Here is a 20,118-nt window from a genome sequence, read left to right as displayed (position 1 = left end):
GAGTTGATCGTTGCACTATGAGGGAGAACGTCAATCAGAGCGCAGTATCAAAAATCCGTCGCCATTACTTTACCGACTGAGAATGCGGGTTTGAACTTTTTCATCGGAGGAGACGTGGTGTGGCGCCCGTACATAGACTGCCGTTTTGTTTTCTGTTCGAAGTGATGAACCTATGAATTGTCAAGATCAGCCTCGTCACACGCAAACAATTCTGTACTGATGGTCCATCGTTGCTCTTTATAGTCTTTTGTTGGGCAGCGAGGAAACCAACGAGCACACTCCTTTGATTACCCAAGCTGGTGGATGAGTGTGTCAGCACTACCAACAAGTGTCCGGTTGTGAAGCGAGGCGCCTGATTGTGACCCGTCGATCACCACGCTGAGAGTCCGCAGACTCCAACATTGCAGGAGACACCTGTGTGCAGGCGGCCGACGCGCCAGAGATCCGACAAGTCTCCGAGACCTTGTTGCAATGATGGACAGACGCCTCGCCCAATGACTCGCCGCGCTTTTGTTCGCCGCCAGGTCTCTGTAAACATTCTGCGAGCGGCTGTAAAAATCTGCGATGCTCTGGTTTACGGGCAAAAGAAACTCAATGACAGCTCTCTGCTTAGAACGCACTTCAGTTACAGACGCCACTTTGAAGGCTAGAAATAGTGCCACCACCTATCGCAACTTCATGAAACTGTAGGGACTGAAGCGGGAGTAGTTTACAATGTTCAACAAAAACTTCCGCATTTTTTCAACGGAAAAAAGTGTTCCATTACTTACACTACTGACCATTAAATCTGTCACACCACGAAGATGACGTGCTACAGACGCGAAGTAGATGCTGTGATATGCAAATGATTAGCTTTTCAGAGAATTCACACAAGGTTGGCGCCGGTGGCGGCGCATACAACGTACTGACATGAGGAAAGATTCCAACCGATTTCTTATACACAATCAGCAGTTGACCGGTGTTGCCTGGTGAAACGTTGTTGTGATGTCTCGTGCAAGGAGGAGAAATGCGTACCATCACGTTTCCGACTTTGATAAAGGTCGGATTGTAGCCTATCGCGATTGAGGTTTATCGTATCGCGACATTGCTGCTCGCGTTGGTCGAGATCCAATGACTGTTAGCAGAATATGGAATCGGTGGGTTCAGGGGGGTAATACGGAACGCCGTGCTAGATCCCAACGGCCTCGTATCACTAGCAGTCGAGATGACAGGCATCTTATCCGCATGGCTGTAACAGATCATGCAACCACGTCTCGATCCCAGAGTCAACAGATGGGGACGTTTGCACGACAACAACTATCTGCACGAACAGTTCGACGACGTCTGCAGCAGCATAGACTATCAGCTCGGAGACCATGGCTGCGGTCACCCTTGACGCTGCATCACAGACAGGGGCGCCTGCGATGGTGCATTCAACAACGAACCTGGCTGCACGAATGGCAAAACGTCATGTTTTCGGATGAATCCAGGTTCTGTTTACAGCATCGTGATGGTCGCATCCGTGTTTGGCGACATCGTGGTGAACGCACATTGGAAGCGTGCATTCGTCAACGCCATACTGGCGTATCCCCCGGCGTGATGGTATGGGGTGCCATTGGTTACACGTCTTGGTCACCTCTTGTTCGCACTGACGGCACTTTGAACAGTGGACGCTACATTTCATATGTGTTACGACCCGTGGCTGTACCCTTCATTCGATCCCTGCGAAACCCTACATTTCAGCAGGATCATGCACGACCGTATGCTGCAGGTCCTGTACGGGCCTTTCTGGATACAGAAAATGTTCTACTGCTGCCCTGGCAAGCACATTCTCCAGACCTCCCACCAACTAAAGACGTCAGGTCAATGGTGGCCGAGCAACTGGCTCGTCACAATACGACAGTCACTACTCTTGATGAACTGTGGTATCGTGTTGAAGCTGCATGGGCAGCTGTACCTGTACACGCCATCCACGCTCTGTTTGACTCAATGCCCAGGCGTATCGAGGCCGTTATTACGGCCAGAGGTGGTCGTCCTGGGTACTAATTTCTCAGGATCAATGCACCCAAATTACGTGAAAATGTAATAACATGTCAGTTATAGTAAAATATATTTGTCCAATGAATACCCGTTTATCATCTGCATTTCTTCTCGGTGTAGCAATTTTAATGGTCAGTAGTGTATTGAATCTCTCTCGTAGATACGATGCATAATGGTTGAAGAAGAAGAAGGAGGAGGGGGAGGACGAGGACGAAGAGAAAAAGAGAAAGAAAAACACTGAATTATTATCATTTTTCTCTTATTTATTTTGTAGTCGATTGTCTACACGTATTGGACTGTCCATGGGACACCATCCTCTTGTCATGAGTTTTCTCTACTCGCCAAATGACGCTCCCTACTGAAAAGCTGACAGTCTGCCAGAATACAGTCGTGTTGCCTTGGGCCTTCTTCCCAGGTACGTGAGGCCAGTTCTGCCGATGACCTCGACGAACAGTGGGCAGCGAAGGCGGCAAGGTCGCCTGGTGTAGATCACTGGCAACCCAAGAAATAATGGAGCGCTTCTGACACTCGACGTTTATTTCGTATTTCGCCTCATCTCCAAAGTTCGTTTCTTCCGTCAGTCTCCGTTACTGCTGGCCCTGACTCCTGCAACATTTCCCCGCATCCAATGACTTCGTTTCCGCCCGGAAGTTAAACTCTGGTCTTCCTATTCTTCATTTGAAACATATCTGTGTTCAAAACCAAAGTGCTTCTTGGCCGAGTTATGCTCCCCCTATGATGCACATTATCAGAACACAGGGTTTTACACTGTAGCGCCAAAGAAACAGATACAAGCGTGCGTGTTCAAATACAGAGATACGTAAACAGGTAAAATACGGCGCTACGGTCGGAAACGCCTATATGAGTCAACAAGTGTCTGGCGCAGTTGTTAGTTCGGTTACCGCTGCTACAATGGCAGGTTAAATGAGTTTGAACGTGGTGTTACGGTCGGCGCACGAGCGATGGGACACAGCATCTGCGAGATAGAGATGAAGTGGGGATTTTCCGGTACGACCATTTCACAAGTGTACCGTGAATACCACGAAACCGGTAAAACATCAGATCACCGACATCGCTGTGGCCGCAGAGAGATCCTGCAAGAACGGGACCAACGACACATGACGAGAAGAATTCAACGTGGTAGGAGTACAATCCTTCCGCAAATGCCTGGAGATTTCAGAGCTGGGCCATCGACAAGTGTCAGCGTGCGAGCCATTCAACGAAACATCGACGATATGGGATTTCGGAGCAGAGAGCCCACTCGTGTATCCTTGATGACTGCACGACTCAAAGTCGGAGTGGCCGAACGGTTCTAGGGGCTTCAGTCTGAAACCGCGCGACCGCTACGGTCTCAAGTTCGAATCCTGCCTCGGGCATGAATGTGTGTGATGTCCTTAGGTTAGATAGGTTTAAGTAGTTTTCAGTTCTAGGGGACTGATGACCTCAGATGTAAAGTCCCATAATACTCAGAGCTATTTGAACCAATGTTTTACGCCTCTCCTGGGCCCGTCAACACCGACACTGGACTGTTGATGACTTTAAACAGGTTGCCTGACGGACGAGTCCCGTTTCAAATTGTATCTAGGGGATGGACGTGTATGGAGACAAAAATGGCTCTGAGCACTATGGGACTTAACATCTGAGGTCATCAGTCCCCTAGAACTTAGAACTACTTAAACCTAACGAACCTAAGGACATCACACACACCCGTGCCCGAGGTAGGATTCGAACCTGCGACCGTAGCAGCCGCGTGGTTCCGGACTGAAGCGCCTAGAACCGCTCGGCCACCACGGCCAGCTGTATGGAGACAACCTCATGAATCCATGGACTCTGCATGTGAGCTGGGGGCTGTCCAAGCTGGTGGTGGCTCAGTAATAGTGTGGGGCGTGTGCAGTTGGAGTGATACGGGACCCCTGATACGTCTAGATACGACTCTGACACGTGCGTGAGCATCCAGTCCGATCACCTGCAGTCATTCATGTGTCCTTTGTGCATTCCGACGGACTTGAGCAATTCGAGCAGGAGAATGCGACTCACCACACGTCCAGAATTGCTACAGATTGGCTCCAGGAACACTCTTCTGAGTTTAAACATTTCTGCTGCCCACCAAACCGCCCCCACACACTAATATTATTGAGCATATCTGGGATGCCTTGAAACGTACTGTTCAGAAGACATCTCCACCACGTCGTACTCTTACGGATTTATGGACAGCCCTGCAGGATTTCATGTTGTCAGTTCTCTCCAGCACTACTTCAGACATTAGTCGAGTCCATGTCACGTCGCGCTGCGGCACTTCGGCGCGCTCGGGGGCGAAGGGAGGGGGGGGGGGGGGGGGGAGCTATACGATATTAGGCAGGTGTCCCAGTTTCTTTGGCTCTTCAGTATAGTTTGCTTGAAACAGGAATGTGACGTTAGAACTACAACACTGTAAAGCACGACAGGACATAACGTCAACGTGAACCACTTAGAGTGTACAAACAATCTAATGCGAATTTGCTACTTTAAATGCCATTGGAATACGTAGATCTCCTCGATTTATTTGTGCCGTGGAGCCCGCTTGCAGCGAGACAGCGTACAAATAACCTGTGTCGCAATTGTTTACGAATGCCATCGTAGTGCCAGGCCTACGCAAGCAGATCTGCGTTAGCACTGCGTGCTCTTTATAGCAAAATCAGTGGGTTGTGTGTAGCCCGTCCACGTAGCGGCCAGCCCTGAGCTGGACTGCCATCAAGTAATCACCCACTCAGGTCAGCCGACAAGCGCGCTACGACTTGGCCTTATCCGCAGACACGGAACTCGCCAGCAGCACCCACTCTGCATCTACATCTACACTCCGCGAAACACTGTGAAGTGCATGGCAGAGGGTACGTTCCACTATACCAGTCAACGCATTTCCCCTTCTACTCATGCATGGAGCGCGGGAAGAATGATTGTTTAAATGGCTCTGAGCGTGCTGCAATTAACCTAATCTTCGCCTCAAGATATTTTTTTTTCTTTTCTTTAGTCATCAGTCTTCTGGGTTCTTTGATACGGCTTTCTTCTCCTGTGCTAACCTCTTCATCTCAGAGAAGCACTTGCAGCCTATGTCCTCAATTATTTGCTTGACGTATTCCAATCTCTGTCTTCCTCTACAGTTTTTGACCTCTACAACTGCCTCTAGTACCACAGGAGTCATTCCCTGATGCCTGAACACTAATCCTATCATCCTGTCCCTTCTCAGTATTGTCCAGATATTCCTTCCCTCTCCGATTCCGCGCAGAACCTCCTCATTCCTTACCTTATCAAGTCACCTAATTTTCAACATTCGTCTGCAGTACCACACCTCAAATGCTTCGATTCTCTTCTACTCCAGTTTCCCCGGAGTCCATGGTTCGCTACCATACATTGCTGTGCTCCAAACGTACATTCTGAGAAATTTCTTCCTCAAATTAAGGCCTATGTTTGATACTAGTAGACTTCTCTTGGCCAAGAACGCCCATTTTACCAGTGCTAGCCTGCTTTTGATGTCCTCCTTGCTCCCTTCGTAATTGGTTATTTTGAAGCCTAGGAAATAGAATTCCTTAACTTCAACTACTTCGGGACCCTCAATCCTTATGTTCACGATCCCCATGTGAGCGATATGCACAGAGTTATAATATATTCCTAGAGTCACCATTTGAAGCTAGTTCTTGAAACTTTGTTAGTAGACTTTCTCGGCATAGTTTACTTCTATCTTCAACAGTCTGCCAGTTCAGTTCTTTCACTATCTCAGTGAAACTCTCCAGCGGGACAAACAAACCTGTGACCATTCGTGATGTCCTTCTCTTTCGTGATACTATTTTGTATGGGCCACACACACTTAAGCAATATTCTAGGATGGGTCCCACAGGCGATTTGTAAGCAATCTCCTTTGTAGACTGACTGCATTTCGCTAGTATTCTACTAATAAACCGAAATCTGCCACTTATTTTACCTACAACTGGGCCTAAGTGATCGTTTCATTTCATGTCCCTACAAAGTGTTAGACCAACGTATTTGTATGAGTTGACCGATTCCAAGTGTGACTCACTGATTTTATACTGATAGGATACTATGTTTTTTTCGTTTTGTGGACTGTATAACTTTACATTTCTTTATACTTAAATCCAGTTGCCAATCTTTCAACCACTGTGAAATCTCATCGAGGACTGACTGAATATTTGTACAGCTTTGTTCAGACTGTACTTCGTTGTAGGTAACTGCATACAATTGATATTGTCCGCGAGACCATTAATATACAACATGAACGGCAAGGGACCCAAAACGCACCTTGGGGTACATCTGAAGCTACTTCTACATCTTCCGATGTCTCTCCATCCATGATAACATGCTGTGTTCTCCCTACCAAGAAATCCTCACTCTAATTTTGTCTGATACCTCATAAGATTGTACTTCTGATAATCTACATCTACATCTAAACTCCGCAAGCCACCTGACGGTGTGTGGCGGAGGGTACCTTGAGTACCTCTATCGGTTCTCCCTTCTATTCCACTCTCGTATTGTTCGTGGAAAGAAAGATTGTCGGTATGCTTCTGTGTGGGCTCTAATCTCTCTGATTTTATCCTTATGCTCTCTTCACGAGATATACGTAGGAGGGAGCAATATACTGCTTGACTCCTCGGTGAAGGTATGTTCCCGAAACTTCAACAAAAGCCCGTACCGAGCTACTGAGCGTCTCTCCTGCAGAGTCTTCCACTGGAGTTTATCTATCATCTCCGTAACGCTTTCGCGATTACTAAATGATCCGGTAACGAAGCGCGCTGCGCTGCTCTCCGTTGGATCTTCTCTATCTCTTCTATCAACCCTATCTGGTACGGATCCCACACTGCTGAGCAGTATTCAAGCAGTGGGCGAACAAGCGTACTGTAACCTACTTCCTTTGTTTCCGGATTGCATTTCCTTAGGATTCTTCCAATGAATCTCAGTCGGGCATCTGCTTTACCGACGATTAAGTTTATATGGTAATTCCATTTTAGATCATTCCTAATGCCTACTCCCAGATAATTTATGGAATTAACTGCTTCCAGTTGCTGACCTTCTATATTGTAGCTAAATGATAAAGGATATTTCTTTCCGTGTATTCGAAGCACATTACACTTGTCTACATTGAGATTCAATTGCCATTCCCTGCACCATGAGCCAATTCGTTGCAGATCCTCCTGCATTTCAGTACAATTTTCCATTGTTACAACCTCTCGATATACTACTGCATCATCCGAAAAGGCCTCAGTAAACTTCCAATGTTATCCACAATATATATATATATATATATATATATATATATATATATATATATATATATATATATATATATGGAACAGCATCCGTCGTACGACACTGCCCTGCGGCACACCTGAAATCACTCTTGCTTCGGAAGACTACTCTCCATTGAGAATGAATAGGCGTAGGTATGATACTGTGTGAAATACTTTTCGCAGATCGAGAAATTCAACATTATACACTCATCTAACCATACGAAGATTCTACTAGGTACAGCGAAGAATGGAAAATTAACGCTTGTCAAGACGAAACGTAGAAAAATCATATTTACATCGGGCGTTGGCAGAAGCCAATGAAGGCAACCACTCGAAGCTCCGTCCTGCGGACGAAGTGCAAACCTGCTCCTTCTAGAACTACATTTATACACCGCGTTGTGAAGTGGCGGGTATTTGGTGTACCACTAGCACTTCCGCCTATCTTGTTCCAACCGAGAATGGTGCCCAAGAAAAACAACTGTCGATGTTAGCTCGAATCTCTGTAATTTTACTTTCGTGATCTTTTCGACACTGTACGCCGGAGCAGGTAATATGTTGCTTCGCTCTTATAGGAACGTCTGTACACCGCGGACCGGTACGCCTCTGTTGCAGCGTATGCCACTGAAGTTGTATGATCATTTACGTCACGTTTTCGTGCTTTGCTAACAGAACCCATGGCGAAACGGGCTGCTCTTCTCTGGATCTTCTCTATTTCCTCTGTCTTCCTGCATGGTACGTGTCTGAGAATGGTGAGCAATACTCAGGCATCGGTCAACGGAGGCTTTTGAAGGTGCCCTCCTTCCCCCCTCCCCCCTTCCCCCTCCTTGCATTTTCAGACATTCTCAGCCTTGTTCACAGTGTCATTCGTCTATGACATCTTATTTTGAAGTATCGCTCTTAGTCAAACATCTTTTTGACGTTAATACGAAGGAAGATCGGAAAGTAACGTACAATAATTTTATTATCAAAAAGTTCATTAAGCAACAAAACAAAAAATCACTGAAGAATTTACATTATTTACCAATTTTTTTACATAGTCACTAACTTTCTCAACACATTTCTCCGATTGTAGTGCTAGTTTCTGTATCTCCTTTCGTAGAAGTCCGTTTAGTTCGAGTGTTGCCATCGGCAGACAGCTGATTTCAATTCCGCAACTTTGGCAAAGCGGTGGCCGACAAGGAATTTCTTAATGGAACCAAACCGTCCGGACCGCCTGCTTCGCTTCGGATATGTAGTGGTATGCTCAAAACTCATCACCAGTGAGGATTCCTTTCGGAAAATAATGCCATCTGCGGCGTAACGCATTAAATGATCCAAGCGTGTCATCATTCGCTGGTCCTTGCTGTCGTCTGTCAGGCTCTTAGCGACACCCAGCGATTACTAACTTTACGAAATTTCACCGTGTCGTGAAATTCACCGTATCGTGAACGATACCGTACACCGTGCCATAGGAAATGTTGAACTGCTGCGATAAGGTTCGCAGGCGAGCACGCCAGTCGTTCTAAATTGCTCGCTCAGTACCTCTGACATTCTGCGGGGTTGCAGCTGTTGCCGGCTGCTGGAGCGTGGCAAATCATTAATGTTCACACGGTCCTTTTGAGAGAATGCACACCACCTGGAGCCATTGCTACTGTCCAGAAAGTCGCCCCCATACACGCCACGCACGGCCCTGTGAATTTTGTTCGGTTTATGCCTTTGGCCCACAAATATCGAAGTCCTCTTCGCTGCTCTTCACAAGTTGACTACAGTAACATGTGCGCTATGTCACTCGCAGAGGATATGACTAGAATTTGTTGACTTTTTTTTCATTCCCTGAACAGCGGGGAATGTGCGGTGCCGAGGGAGGAGCATGAAGACTGCCACGGGGAGAGTAACAAGCTGGGAGTAGAGGCGGGTATATTTCTTGCAGTCCTTCCAACGCTCACAGTATGCGCTTCGCGCAGATTGCTTGCTATGCTGTAAATGACGTGTGGGAGAGACAAGTTTTGTGAAAGGGGGTATATACATAGACTTAAACGACAACTGTTCACTGCGCACTGAACGACTGTTCACGGCAACGATCAACAATGATAGATCGCAAACGTTGCCGAAAGTTGATAAAGGACACGAAACGTTTCGAATCATGTAAATGAGTTCCGAGCAGAACTATGGGTCCAAAAAGTAAACAGACCACAGCTTGTGAAATAGTACCTCCAAGAACGGGTTTAGATTGGCAGGTGACATTTGGCAACCTGTTTCTCCGTCTAACAAAACAAATGTAGCCTTACCGTGCAGCAAACTGAATTAAATAAATGAAAGAAAAAGCGCGACTTCCTACTATTAGCTACAATTTTCTCACGATGTGACTTTTGTGTGTGCAAGAGAAGCATTCGCGAACAGCTTCACGAAGCTCCCGACGTTATCCGCTAGGTAATTTGTACAGCGTGCAAACGATGTCCGATTAAGACGCGCTATTGTGGTGTAGGGGAACAGTTTGATACAAGACCCTTTCGGCCTATCACGCAGGGAAACGACTTCAGATTGGCCTACAAAAGCTACCTAATCTAGAGCGCATACGTGCCGCCCGAGATTTTCAATACTCTCTCGCTCTCTTACTCCATCGGTCTAGTCGACTATTTCGTTAACATTATCAAGTTAAACTTTCCCCTGAGGCTAATGAAGGAAAAGAAAACTAATTACGTTTATAATTCGATCTAAGCTATACCCTTACAAACACAATACTTTCGCCAGAGAAACGAAACGATTTGTGTTAATTTTATATCGTGAAAACTGACAATATTTAGAGCTAAAAATCTACACAGAGGTAAATTTTACATTCTGTAATGAACACAGAGGTAAATTTTACATTTAATTTTCAAGAAATATTTTAGTCAGGAAAAGAAAGAACCTCGCGCGGTGCGCATCAGCTGTACAAGAGGAGTTCGAAAAGTCCGTGCAAAAATAATAACTACTGACGTGTTTAGGGTAAACTTTTTTTTGACATAGTCTCCTTTTAGACTTATATACTTCATCCAACGCTGTTCTAATTTGTTGATCCATTCCGAATAATAGGAAATGTCCAAGTCTCCAAAACAGCTATTAGTTGCTGCAGTCACCTCCGCGTTTGAATAAAATCTTTGTCCCGCCAGCCATTTCTTCAAATTTGGGAACAAATAGTAGTCCGAAGGAGCCAAGTCTGGAGAACAGAGGGGTTGTGAAACGAGTTGGAATCCTATTTCCATTAATTTTGCAACAACAACTACTGAAGTGTGCTGGTGCATTGTCGTGATAGAAAAGGACTTGTGCCGGCCAGGGTGGCCGAGCGGTTCTAGGCGCTACAGTCTGGAATCGCGTGACCGCTACGGTCGCAGGTTCGAATCCTGCCTCGTGCATGGATGTGTGTGTTGTTCTTAGGTTAGTTAGGTTTAAGTAGTTCTAAGTTCTAGGGGACTGATGACTTCAGGAGTTAAATCCCATAGTGTTCAGAGTCATTTGAACCATTTTGAAAAGGACTTTTGCGCTCCAATCGCCGGCGTTTTTCATGGAGCTAAGTTTTCAAACGGTCCAATAACGATGAATAATATGCACCTTTAATAGTTTTACCCTTTTACAGATAGTCTATGAGGATTATACCTTGCGAATCCCAAAAGACAGTCGCCATAGCCTTTCTGGCCGAAGGACTGGTCTTCGCCCTTTTTGGTGCAGATTCTTCCTTGGTAATCCATTGTTTAGATTGTTGTTTGATCTCAGGAGTATAGTAATGTATCCATGTTTCATCCACACTGACGAAACGACGCTAAAGTCCTGCGGATTCTTCCTGAACAGCTGCAAACCATCCTTGCAACACTTCACACGATTCCGTTTTTGGTCAAGCGTGAGGAATCGTGGAACTCATCTTGCGGTTAGCTTTCTCGTGGCCAAATGTTCATGCAAAATATTATGTACGCACTCATTCGAGATGCCCACAGCACTAGCAATTTCACGCACCTTAACTCTTCTGTCATCCATCACCATATCGTGGATTTTATGAATGATTTCTGTTCTCGTAACCTCCACAGGGCGTCCAGAAAGTTCAGCATCACTTGTGCCCATATGGCCATCCCAAAAATTTTGAAAGCACTTATAAACTGTTTTAATCGAAACCATATGGCCATCTTAAAAATTTTGAAACCACTTATAAACAATTTTAATCGAAGGTGCAGAGTCACCAGAATGTTTATCAAGCTTCTCTTTAGTCTTCGGAGGCGTTTAATCACCACACGAAATTCTTCTTCGTCCATTTTTTGACAATCACTAGACTTCCGTGATTCACACGAATGACATACACATACAAATAGACTAATATGGCTGAAACTTGGTGTGCATTCTTTCCAAAGATGCTACTAACTAAACATTACCTGATACGCGCCGGTGGTACCATCTCTCGAACTTTGCAAGGACTTTTCAAACACCCCACGTAGACTAGGTGAGTTTCGCAGAACAATCTTGAGGCTGTTTCCCGAAGTGATGGATTCCAAGTGTCCTATATCAATTTTTCGTCTCAACTTTATCTACAGCACTACAGCAGTGCCGGCAGGAGTGGCCGAGCGGTTCTAGGCACTACAGTCTGGAACCGCGCGACCGCTACGGTCGCATGTTCGAATCCTGCCTCGGGCATGGACGCGTGTGATGTCCTTAGGTTAGTTAGGTTTAAGTAGTTCTACGTTCTAGGGGACTGATGACCTCAGAAGTTAAGACCCATAGTGCTCCGAGCCATTTGAACCATTTGAACTACAGTAGTCGGTAAACAGTTGACGTTCACATCCTGTATGTATTATAAACACTGCCGTCAGGTATGCCCAAGATACTTTTTTGTTCGTGGTTTTCTCTCCGTTAAGAAATACTTCCTGAGTTCTGTCTGCTACGAACTTTTCAATTAAATCGCTAACTGGTCTGATAATCCGAACGTTCATATTTGGGTTCTTAGGCGACAAAGCAATATGACACTATAATTCTAATAAATAACTATAAAACCGCCAAAACTGATCGCAAGTAAGTGGTCGCAGCTTATTGTCTACAGAACTACGTGTTGCGCGCTCCTGTGACTACACGGCGGAAGTTACCGAGGCAGACGTCACCAGAGTGATTAGCATTTGCATCGGCATACCGAACACTAGAATCAAAGCACACGAGGCCGTGGGAATGGATCCAGTACGCCTGCTTAGACTGCTTCGTCATTTTGAGAATTAAGCGTTCATCGCCGCTGTCCTGCTAGCACTGCCGCGCATAACAATAAAATGGAGACCTGCTCTCGTGCAAATACTTCCATATGTTCTACTGTTCCTTAACTTAAACATTTTTTGAATATTGTCTTTAAAAACGTTGCACTAGATAATAAACTCGCTATGACTGCTACCGAGTTGCCTATGTCCAGTTGTTTGAGTTTCTACGTTGAAATTCCATTGTGACATCATGAATAGCGATAGCTAGTTCTCAAGTTGCAACAGGCAAACGACTGATGTCAATTCAAATACAAAACTTCAAACATTCTTACCTATCTCGAGCAAAGTGACAATCTACGCTTTTGTCTTTGAGCAACTAACTTGTGGGCCAAGATTAACGCTATGAGGCCTCCCCTCATCTAACCAGTACCTTTCATAGGACCTGCAAACATTAACTGTGACATCACACAGAGATTACAGAGATTAACGCAGTAATTATTACTACAATGAGACTAAAATACAACCATAACAATGCTAATCTTAACCAAGGAATAATATTAATTTTCCGATAGTCAGGCAGTCTTGAGAACAGACTTGACTCTTAACATAAACTGCAGAAATAGTTGGTATACGTAACAGGTGATACGTTACAATTTTCACGCGCGTAAACACTCGATAAGGGCTTAAAAAGTGGAAATTACATGTGGAACGAAAAAGGGGTCTAAATAAATTCGGCCTAACTGGAAAAATACTGTCTTCATTTCTAAATCAAATACTGTGGTTAAAAAATTTGGATACATGAAAGGAGAGCTGATGACTTTAGACGGGAAAACGGAGACAATATGTCAACACAAAACTGAAACACTGCAATTTCTTATGCTGAAAGTATTCTGCGCATTGAAAATAGTTATTTGCAATTGTCAATCGAATATTGACAACACCGACTAATTACATAGATATATCTGGATCGAGATTCCCCAGACCACTAAATATGTATGAGAATTGGATACACAGTACATCATAAACTCCTTTTCCTTTTCTTCTCTGACCATCTCCTCCTCCGCCCCTCTTAGTTCATCTTTTCCTATTCTTCCTCCCCCCTCTCTCTGCGCATCACTTTTTCCTCCATCTCTCTGTTCAAAAATGGTTCAAATAGCTTTGAGCACTATGGGACTTAACTTCTGAGGTCATCAGTCCCCTAGAACTTAGAACTACTTAAACCTAACTAACCTAAGGGCATCACACACATCCATGCCCGTAGCGGTCGCGCGGTTCCAGACTGCAGCGCCTAGAACCATTCGGCCACTCTGGTCGACCTCTCTGTTCATATCCTGCTTCCCACTCTCTATGTCCATTTCCTCATCCCTGTGTATCCACCACCTCTTCACCCCTCTCTCTGACCTTGAACATTCTTTCGTATTGTTGCAAACGAAACCGTGATTGAAACTGAAGTCGCTCTAAATGAATGAGCCAATCGGTTGGGATAATTGTGAACGAGATATCTACTACACCCACACAGCTGCTGGATCTTTGAGGATATTTTCTCCTGCAAGATCGTCCATAACATAGTTTTTAGAGGGAGGGGGGTGGGGGGAACCTGGGGCACAGAGTAGTTTTACTATTTTGGAAGACTCTTGGCGACTTGTAAGTAGCAATAAAAAAGTTCTACTTCCGCCCTTGTCAAAAATCTACGTAATACCCATTTTTAAATCGTTATATTGAAAGAAAGGCAGCTGATTACGCTATAATTTATCCTTTCACTGTAAGGTCGGGAGGGGGGGATGCGGGAGAGGAGAGGGGGGGGAGAAGTGCGTGCTCTCTTTGCTCCCGGGTATGGACGCCCTTGACCTTCAGTGATAGTATCTTGTGTAGTTTTAACCTGTGAGAAGGTAGGATTACAAACTTTCGTACGACTCATATTCCGTTGTAGTATCCCAGTCAAAAGCCGATAGGCCTTGAATACTTCCCTGTATTCCGTAAAACTAACAGAAAAGAAAACAGCACACTGTAGTGAAAGATTATTTATGAGAAAAACAATTTTTCTAATGATTTACTTTCTTTCCTCTCGGAGTTGACACTGGCTAAGAGAAAGAAATAAAAGCTACACCTTTTCACAGCACAGCAGTTTCTGTCTCACAGTCAGTTTTAACAGAAAACTTGTACATTTTAGTTCAAAGAAATACATAGCCTATGTCCGTCTGAATGTTTAAAAGAGTATCGTGTGGCCTATGTCCGACCGAATGTCCATTAGATTATCGTGCAAAAAACTGAAATAAACTAGTCAAGAACTTTTCGAGGGTTTTGATAACAACGTTTCCCCTTGGTATAGTTATATATTATGCACACCGGGAAAAAAATAGAGCCTATTTACATCCGTATGTTCACTAGAGTATCGTATGGAAATTTGAAGTAAATCGGTCAAGAGTTTTTCGAGATTTCAGGCAACAACTTCCGCCTTTACATATTACATGTTGTTGTTGTTGTTGTTGTCTTCAGTCCTGAGACTGGTTTGATGCAGCTCTCCATGCTACTCTATCCTGTGCAAGCTGCTTCATCTCCCAGTACCTACTGCAACCTACATCCTTCTGAATCTGCTTAGTGTACTCATCTCTCGGTCTCCCTCTACGATTTTTACCCTCCACGCTGCCCTCCAATGCTAAATTTGTGATCCCTTGATGCCTCAAAACATGTCCTACCAACCGATCCCTTCTTCTAGTCAACTTGTGCCACAAACCTCTCTTCTCCCCAATCCTATTCAATACCTCCTCATTAGTTACGTGATCTATCCACCTTATCTTCAGTATTCTTCTGTAGCACCACATTTCGAAAGCTTCTATTCTCTTCTTGTCCAAACTAGTTATCGTCCATGTTTCACTTCCATACATGGCTACACTCCAAACAAATATTTTCAGAAATGACTTCCTGACACTTAAATCTAAATTCGATGTTAACAAATTTCTCTTCTTCAGAAACGCTTTCCTTGCCATTGCCAGTCTACATTTTATATCCTCTCTACTTCGACCATCATCAGTTATTTTACTTCCTAAATAGCAAAACTCCTTTACTACTTCAAGTGTCTCATTTCCTAACCTAATTCCCTCAGCATCACCCGATTTAATTTGACTACATTCCATTATCCTCGTTTTGCTTTTGTTAATGTTCATCTTATATCCTCCTTTCAAGACACTGTCCATTCCGTTCAACTGCTCTTCCAAGTCCTTTGCCGTCTCTGACAGAATTACAATGTCATCGGCGAACCTCAAAGTTTTTACTTCGTCTCCATGAATTTTAATACCTACTCCAAATTTTTCTTTTGTTTCCTTTACTGCTTGCTCAATATACAGATTGAATAACATCGGGGAGAGGCTACAACCCTGTCTCACTCCTTTCCCAACCACTGCTTCCCTTTCATGCCCCTCGACTCTTATTACTGCCATCTGGTTTCTGTACAAATTATAAATAGCCTTTCGCTCCCTGTATTTTACCCCTGCCACCTTTAGAATTTGAAAAAGAGTATTCCAGTCAACATTGTCAAAAGCTTTCTCTAAGTCTACAAATGCTAGAAACGTAGGTTTGCCTTTTCTTAATCTTTCTTCTAAGATAAGTCGTAAGGTCAGTATTGCCTCACGTGTTCCAACATTTCGACGGAATCCAAACTGATCCTCCCCGAGGTCTGCATCTACCAGTTTTTCCATTCGTCTGTAAAGAATTCGCGTTAGTATTTTGCAGCCGTGGCTTATTAAACTGATAGTTCGGTAATTTTCACATCTGTCAGCACCTGTTTTCTTTGGGATTGGAATTATTATATTCTTCTTGAAGTCTGAGGGTATTTCGCCTGTCTCATACATCTTGCTCACCAGCTGGTAGAGTTTTGTCATGACTGGCTCTCCCAAGGCCGTCAGTAGTTCTAATGGAATGTTGTCTACTCCGGGGGCCTTGTTTCGACTCAGGTCTTTCAGTGCTCTGTCAAACTCTTCACGCAGTATCGTATCTCCCATTTCGTCTTCATCTACATCCTCTTCTATTTCCATAATATTGTCCTCAAGTACATCGCCCTTGTATAAACCTTCTATATACTCCTTCCACCTTTCTGCCTTCCCTTCTTTGCTTAGAACTGGGCTGCCCTCTGAGCTCTTGATATTCATACACGTGGTTCTCTTCTCTCCAAAGGTCTCTTTAATTTTCCTGTAGGCAGTATCTATCTTACCCCTAGTGAGATAAGCTTCTACATCCTTACATTTGTCCTCTAGCCATCCCTGTTTAGCCATTTTGCACTTCCTGTCGATCTCATTTTTGAGACGTTTGTATTCCTTTTTGCCTGCTTCATTTACTGCATTTTTATATTTTCTCCTTTCATCAATTAAATTCAATATTTCTTCTGTTACCCAAGGATTTCTAGCAGCCCTCGTCTTTGTACCTACTTTATCCTCTGCTGCCTTCACTACTACATCCCTCAGAGCTACCCATTCTTCTTCTACTGTATTTCTTTCCCCTATTCCTGTCAATTGTTCCCTTATGCTCTCTCTGAAACTCTGTACAACCTCTGGTTCTTTCAGTTTATCCAGGTCCCATCTCCTTAATTTCCCACATTTTTGCAGTTTCTTCAGTTTTAATCTACAGGTCATAACCAATAGATTGTGGTCAGAGTCCACATCTGCCCCTGGAAATGTCTTACAACTTAAAACCTGGTTCCTAAATCTCTGTCTTACCATTATATAATCTATCTGATACCTTTTAGTATCTCCAGGGTTCTTCCACGTATACAACCTTCTTTCATGATTCTTAAACCAAGTGTTAGCTATGATTAAGTTGTGCTCTGTGCAAAATTCTACTAGGCGGCTTCCTCTTTCATTTCTTAGCCCCAATCCATATTCACCTACTATGTTTCCTTCTCTCCCTTTTCCTACACTTGAATTCCAGTCACCCATTACTATTAAATTTTCGTCTCCCTTCACTATCTGAATAATTTCTTTTATTTCATCGTACATTTCTTCAATTTCTTCATCATCTGCAGAGCTAGTTGACATATAAACTTGTACTACTGCAGTACGTGTGGGCTTCGTATCTATCTTGGCCACAATAATGCGTTCACTATGCTGTTTGTAGTAGCTCACCCGCATTCCTATTTTCCTATTCATTATTAAACCTACTCCTGCATTACCTCTATTTGATTTTGTGTTTATAACCCTGTAGTCACCTGACCAGAAGTCTTGTTCCTCCTGCCAACGAACTTCACTAATTCCCACTATATCTAACTTTAACCTATCCATTTCCCTTTTTAAATTTTCTATCCTACCTGCCCGATTAAGGGATCTGACATTCCACGCTCCGATCCGTAGAACGCCAGTTTTCTTTCTCCTGATAACGACATCCTCCTGAGTAGTCCCCGCCCGGAGATCCGAATGGGGGACTATTTTACCTCCGGAATATTTTACCCAAGAGGATGCCATCATCATTTAATCATACAGTAAAGCTGCATGTCCTCGGGAAAAATTACGGCTGTAGTTTCCCCTTGCTTTCAGCCGTTCGCAGTACCAGCACAGCAAGGCCGTTTTGGTTAATGTTGCAAGGCCAGATCAGTCAATCATCCAGACTGTTGCCCCTGCAACTACTGAAAAGGCTGCTGCCCCTCTTCAGGAACCACACGTTTGTCTGGCCTCTCAACAGATACCCCTCCGTTGTGGTTGCACCTACGGTACGGCCATCTGTATCGCTGAGGCACGCAAGCCTCCCCACCAACGGCAAGGTCAATGGTTCATGGGGGGAAGACATATTACATATAGTTATGTATTATATATACTGCAAAAACATATAGCCTTTGTCCGTCCTAATGTTCATTAGAGTATCGTGCGAAAATCTGAAGTAAATCGCTCTAGATATTTTCGAGATTTTTGCTAACAACATTCCCTTTTCCATATTGACTATATATTTATACATTATATAAACTTAAAAATGTATAACCTATATCCATTCGAACCTCTATTAAAGTTTCGTGTGAAAATTCGTAGTAAGTCCGTCCAGAAATTTCGAGATTTTTGGTAACAACGTTTTCCCTTTATATATTACATATATAGTTACATGTTACATGTATTACAAAATATATAGTCTATGTCCGCCCGAATGTCATTACAGAACCGTGAAAATTTTGAAGTAAATCAGTCAAGCACTTTTCGAGATTTTTGATAACAACGTTAAACAACGGCTTGTCATTATATACTATAGTAGTATAGATTAACAGTGACACTAGAAAACTCAGACTAAAGGTTAACGCCCACGTCTGGACAACGAGACAGGATAGGACCTTCAAACAAATAACTGAGTTGTCTGAAAACTGAGGTAAGAGAAAAACGGAGGCGACGAAGCGTACTGGGAAAATAAAAAAGTTATTTAAAATTGACGGAAATCACATAATAGACTGCATAGAACATGGGGATTTACTCTCTGAACTGGAAAAATTTCACACTGACGTAGAGGAATACCCGAAGAAAAAGACGGAATCATATTTATCCTAATAAATACGAACACAGAAGAACGTTCAGCTAAAGCATCTATGTACTTTGAGTAGTGCTAAACGAGCACATACGCAGCGAACGGCAAGAATAATTTTAAAAGTAATGGATTTTTGAGACCCCCGAAGCAACATGAGCCACGGCGGCGGTGTGTATACCGGAACGCGTCCTGGCAGCTCTGTGATAAGGACTCAAGGTCTCTGATACGTTGCACAAGGGTCAGCCAAATGAAAACGAGACAGATGGAGAATATTGATTGAACTGTTAATTATTTCGGGAGTAATTGCAATAGCTGTTAATAAATTTATCCCACTATGAAACAAGACGGTCAGTGCCTTCATGGAAAAATATTTGCGGTTGCGGGACCATGATTGTTAACAGGTGTGCACCTCTTCGTCCGAAGCAAAAAGATGGCCACGAATGTAAAGTTTCAGGGTTGCAAAAAAAAGGACATCGCATGGGGAAAGATCAAGCCTGTATGGAGAATGTGTAAAACCTTCCAAGCGAAACTTATGCAGCGTAGTCGAAATAACCTTAGCAAGACGTGGACTGGCATTATCCAGGAGCACAATAATGCCGTCCGCCAGCCAACTACTTATTGAGTTTCTCTAACAGGGCGTCACGATTAACGCACAACGGTACGTGGACATTGCCAACATTGAAGCGCGCCATCAATTCCGAACGCCCAGGAATGTCGTAGGACGGCTTCATTCTGTTGGTGGATAATAATCGCCTACATGCTACCCAGATTGTTTCGACTAAGCTGCAGAAATTTCGATGGGAGCCCCTTACGCATCCTCCATACAGTCCTGATATGCGATTTACATATTTTTGGAAGCCTGAAGAAAGACATTCGTCGTCGTTGGTTCCTTTCTGACGAAGAATGCGCGCCTGAGAACAATCATGCTTCCGCAAGCAACTGCAGACATTTTTCCATGAAGGTTTTATCTGTCTCGTTTCACGGCGGGATAAATGAATTAACAGTTACGACGATTAGTTTTGAGCCGGCCGCGGTGGTCTCGCGCTTCTAGGCGCGCAGTCCGGAACCGTGCGACTGCTGCGGTCGCAGGTTCGAATCCTGCCTCGGGTATGGATGTGTGTGATGTTCTTAGGTTAGTTAGGTTTAAGTAGTTC

General features: G+C 44.0%; 1 protein-coding gene across 1 annotated transcript in view; it reads left to right on the top strand.

The window, feature by feature from the left end:
• The window catches only part of LOC126279098 (ATP-binding cassette sub-family G member 4-like), a 359,996-nt gene that overhangs the window by 217,955 nt on the left and 121,923 nt on the right, over positions 1-20,118 (top strand). The gene's annotated exons all lie outside the window — the stretch shown is intronic.

This window comes from Schistocerca gregaria, chromosome 6, assembly GCF_023897955.1.
Source record: "Schistocerca gregaria isolate iqSchGreg1 chromosome 6, iqSchGreg1.2, whole genome shotgun sequence".
Taxonomy (NCBI): Eukaryota; Metazoa; Arthropoda; class Insecta; order Orthoptera; family Acrididae; genus Schistocerca; species Schistocerca gregaria.
The sequence above is the reverse complement of the archived record's forward strand: the minus strand, read 5'-3'. Positions and strand labels throughout refer to the sequence as shown.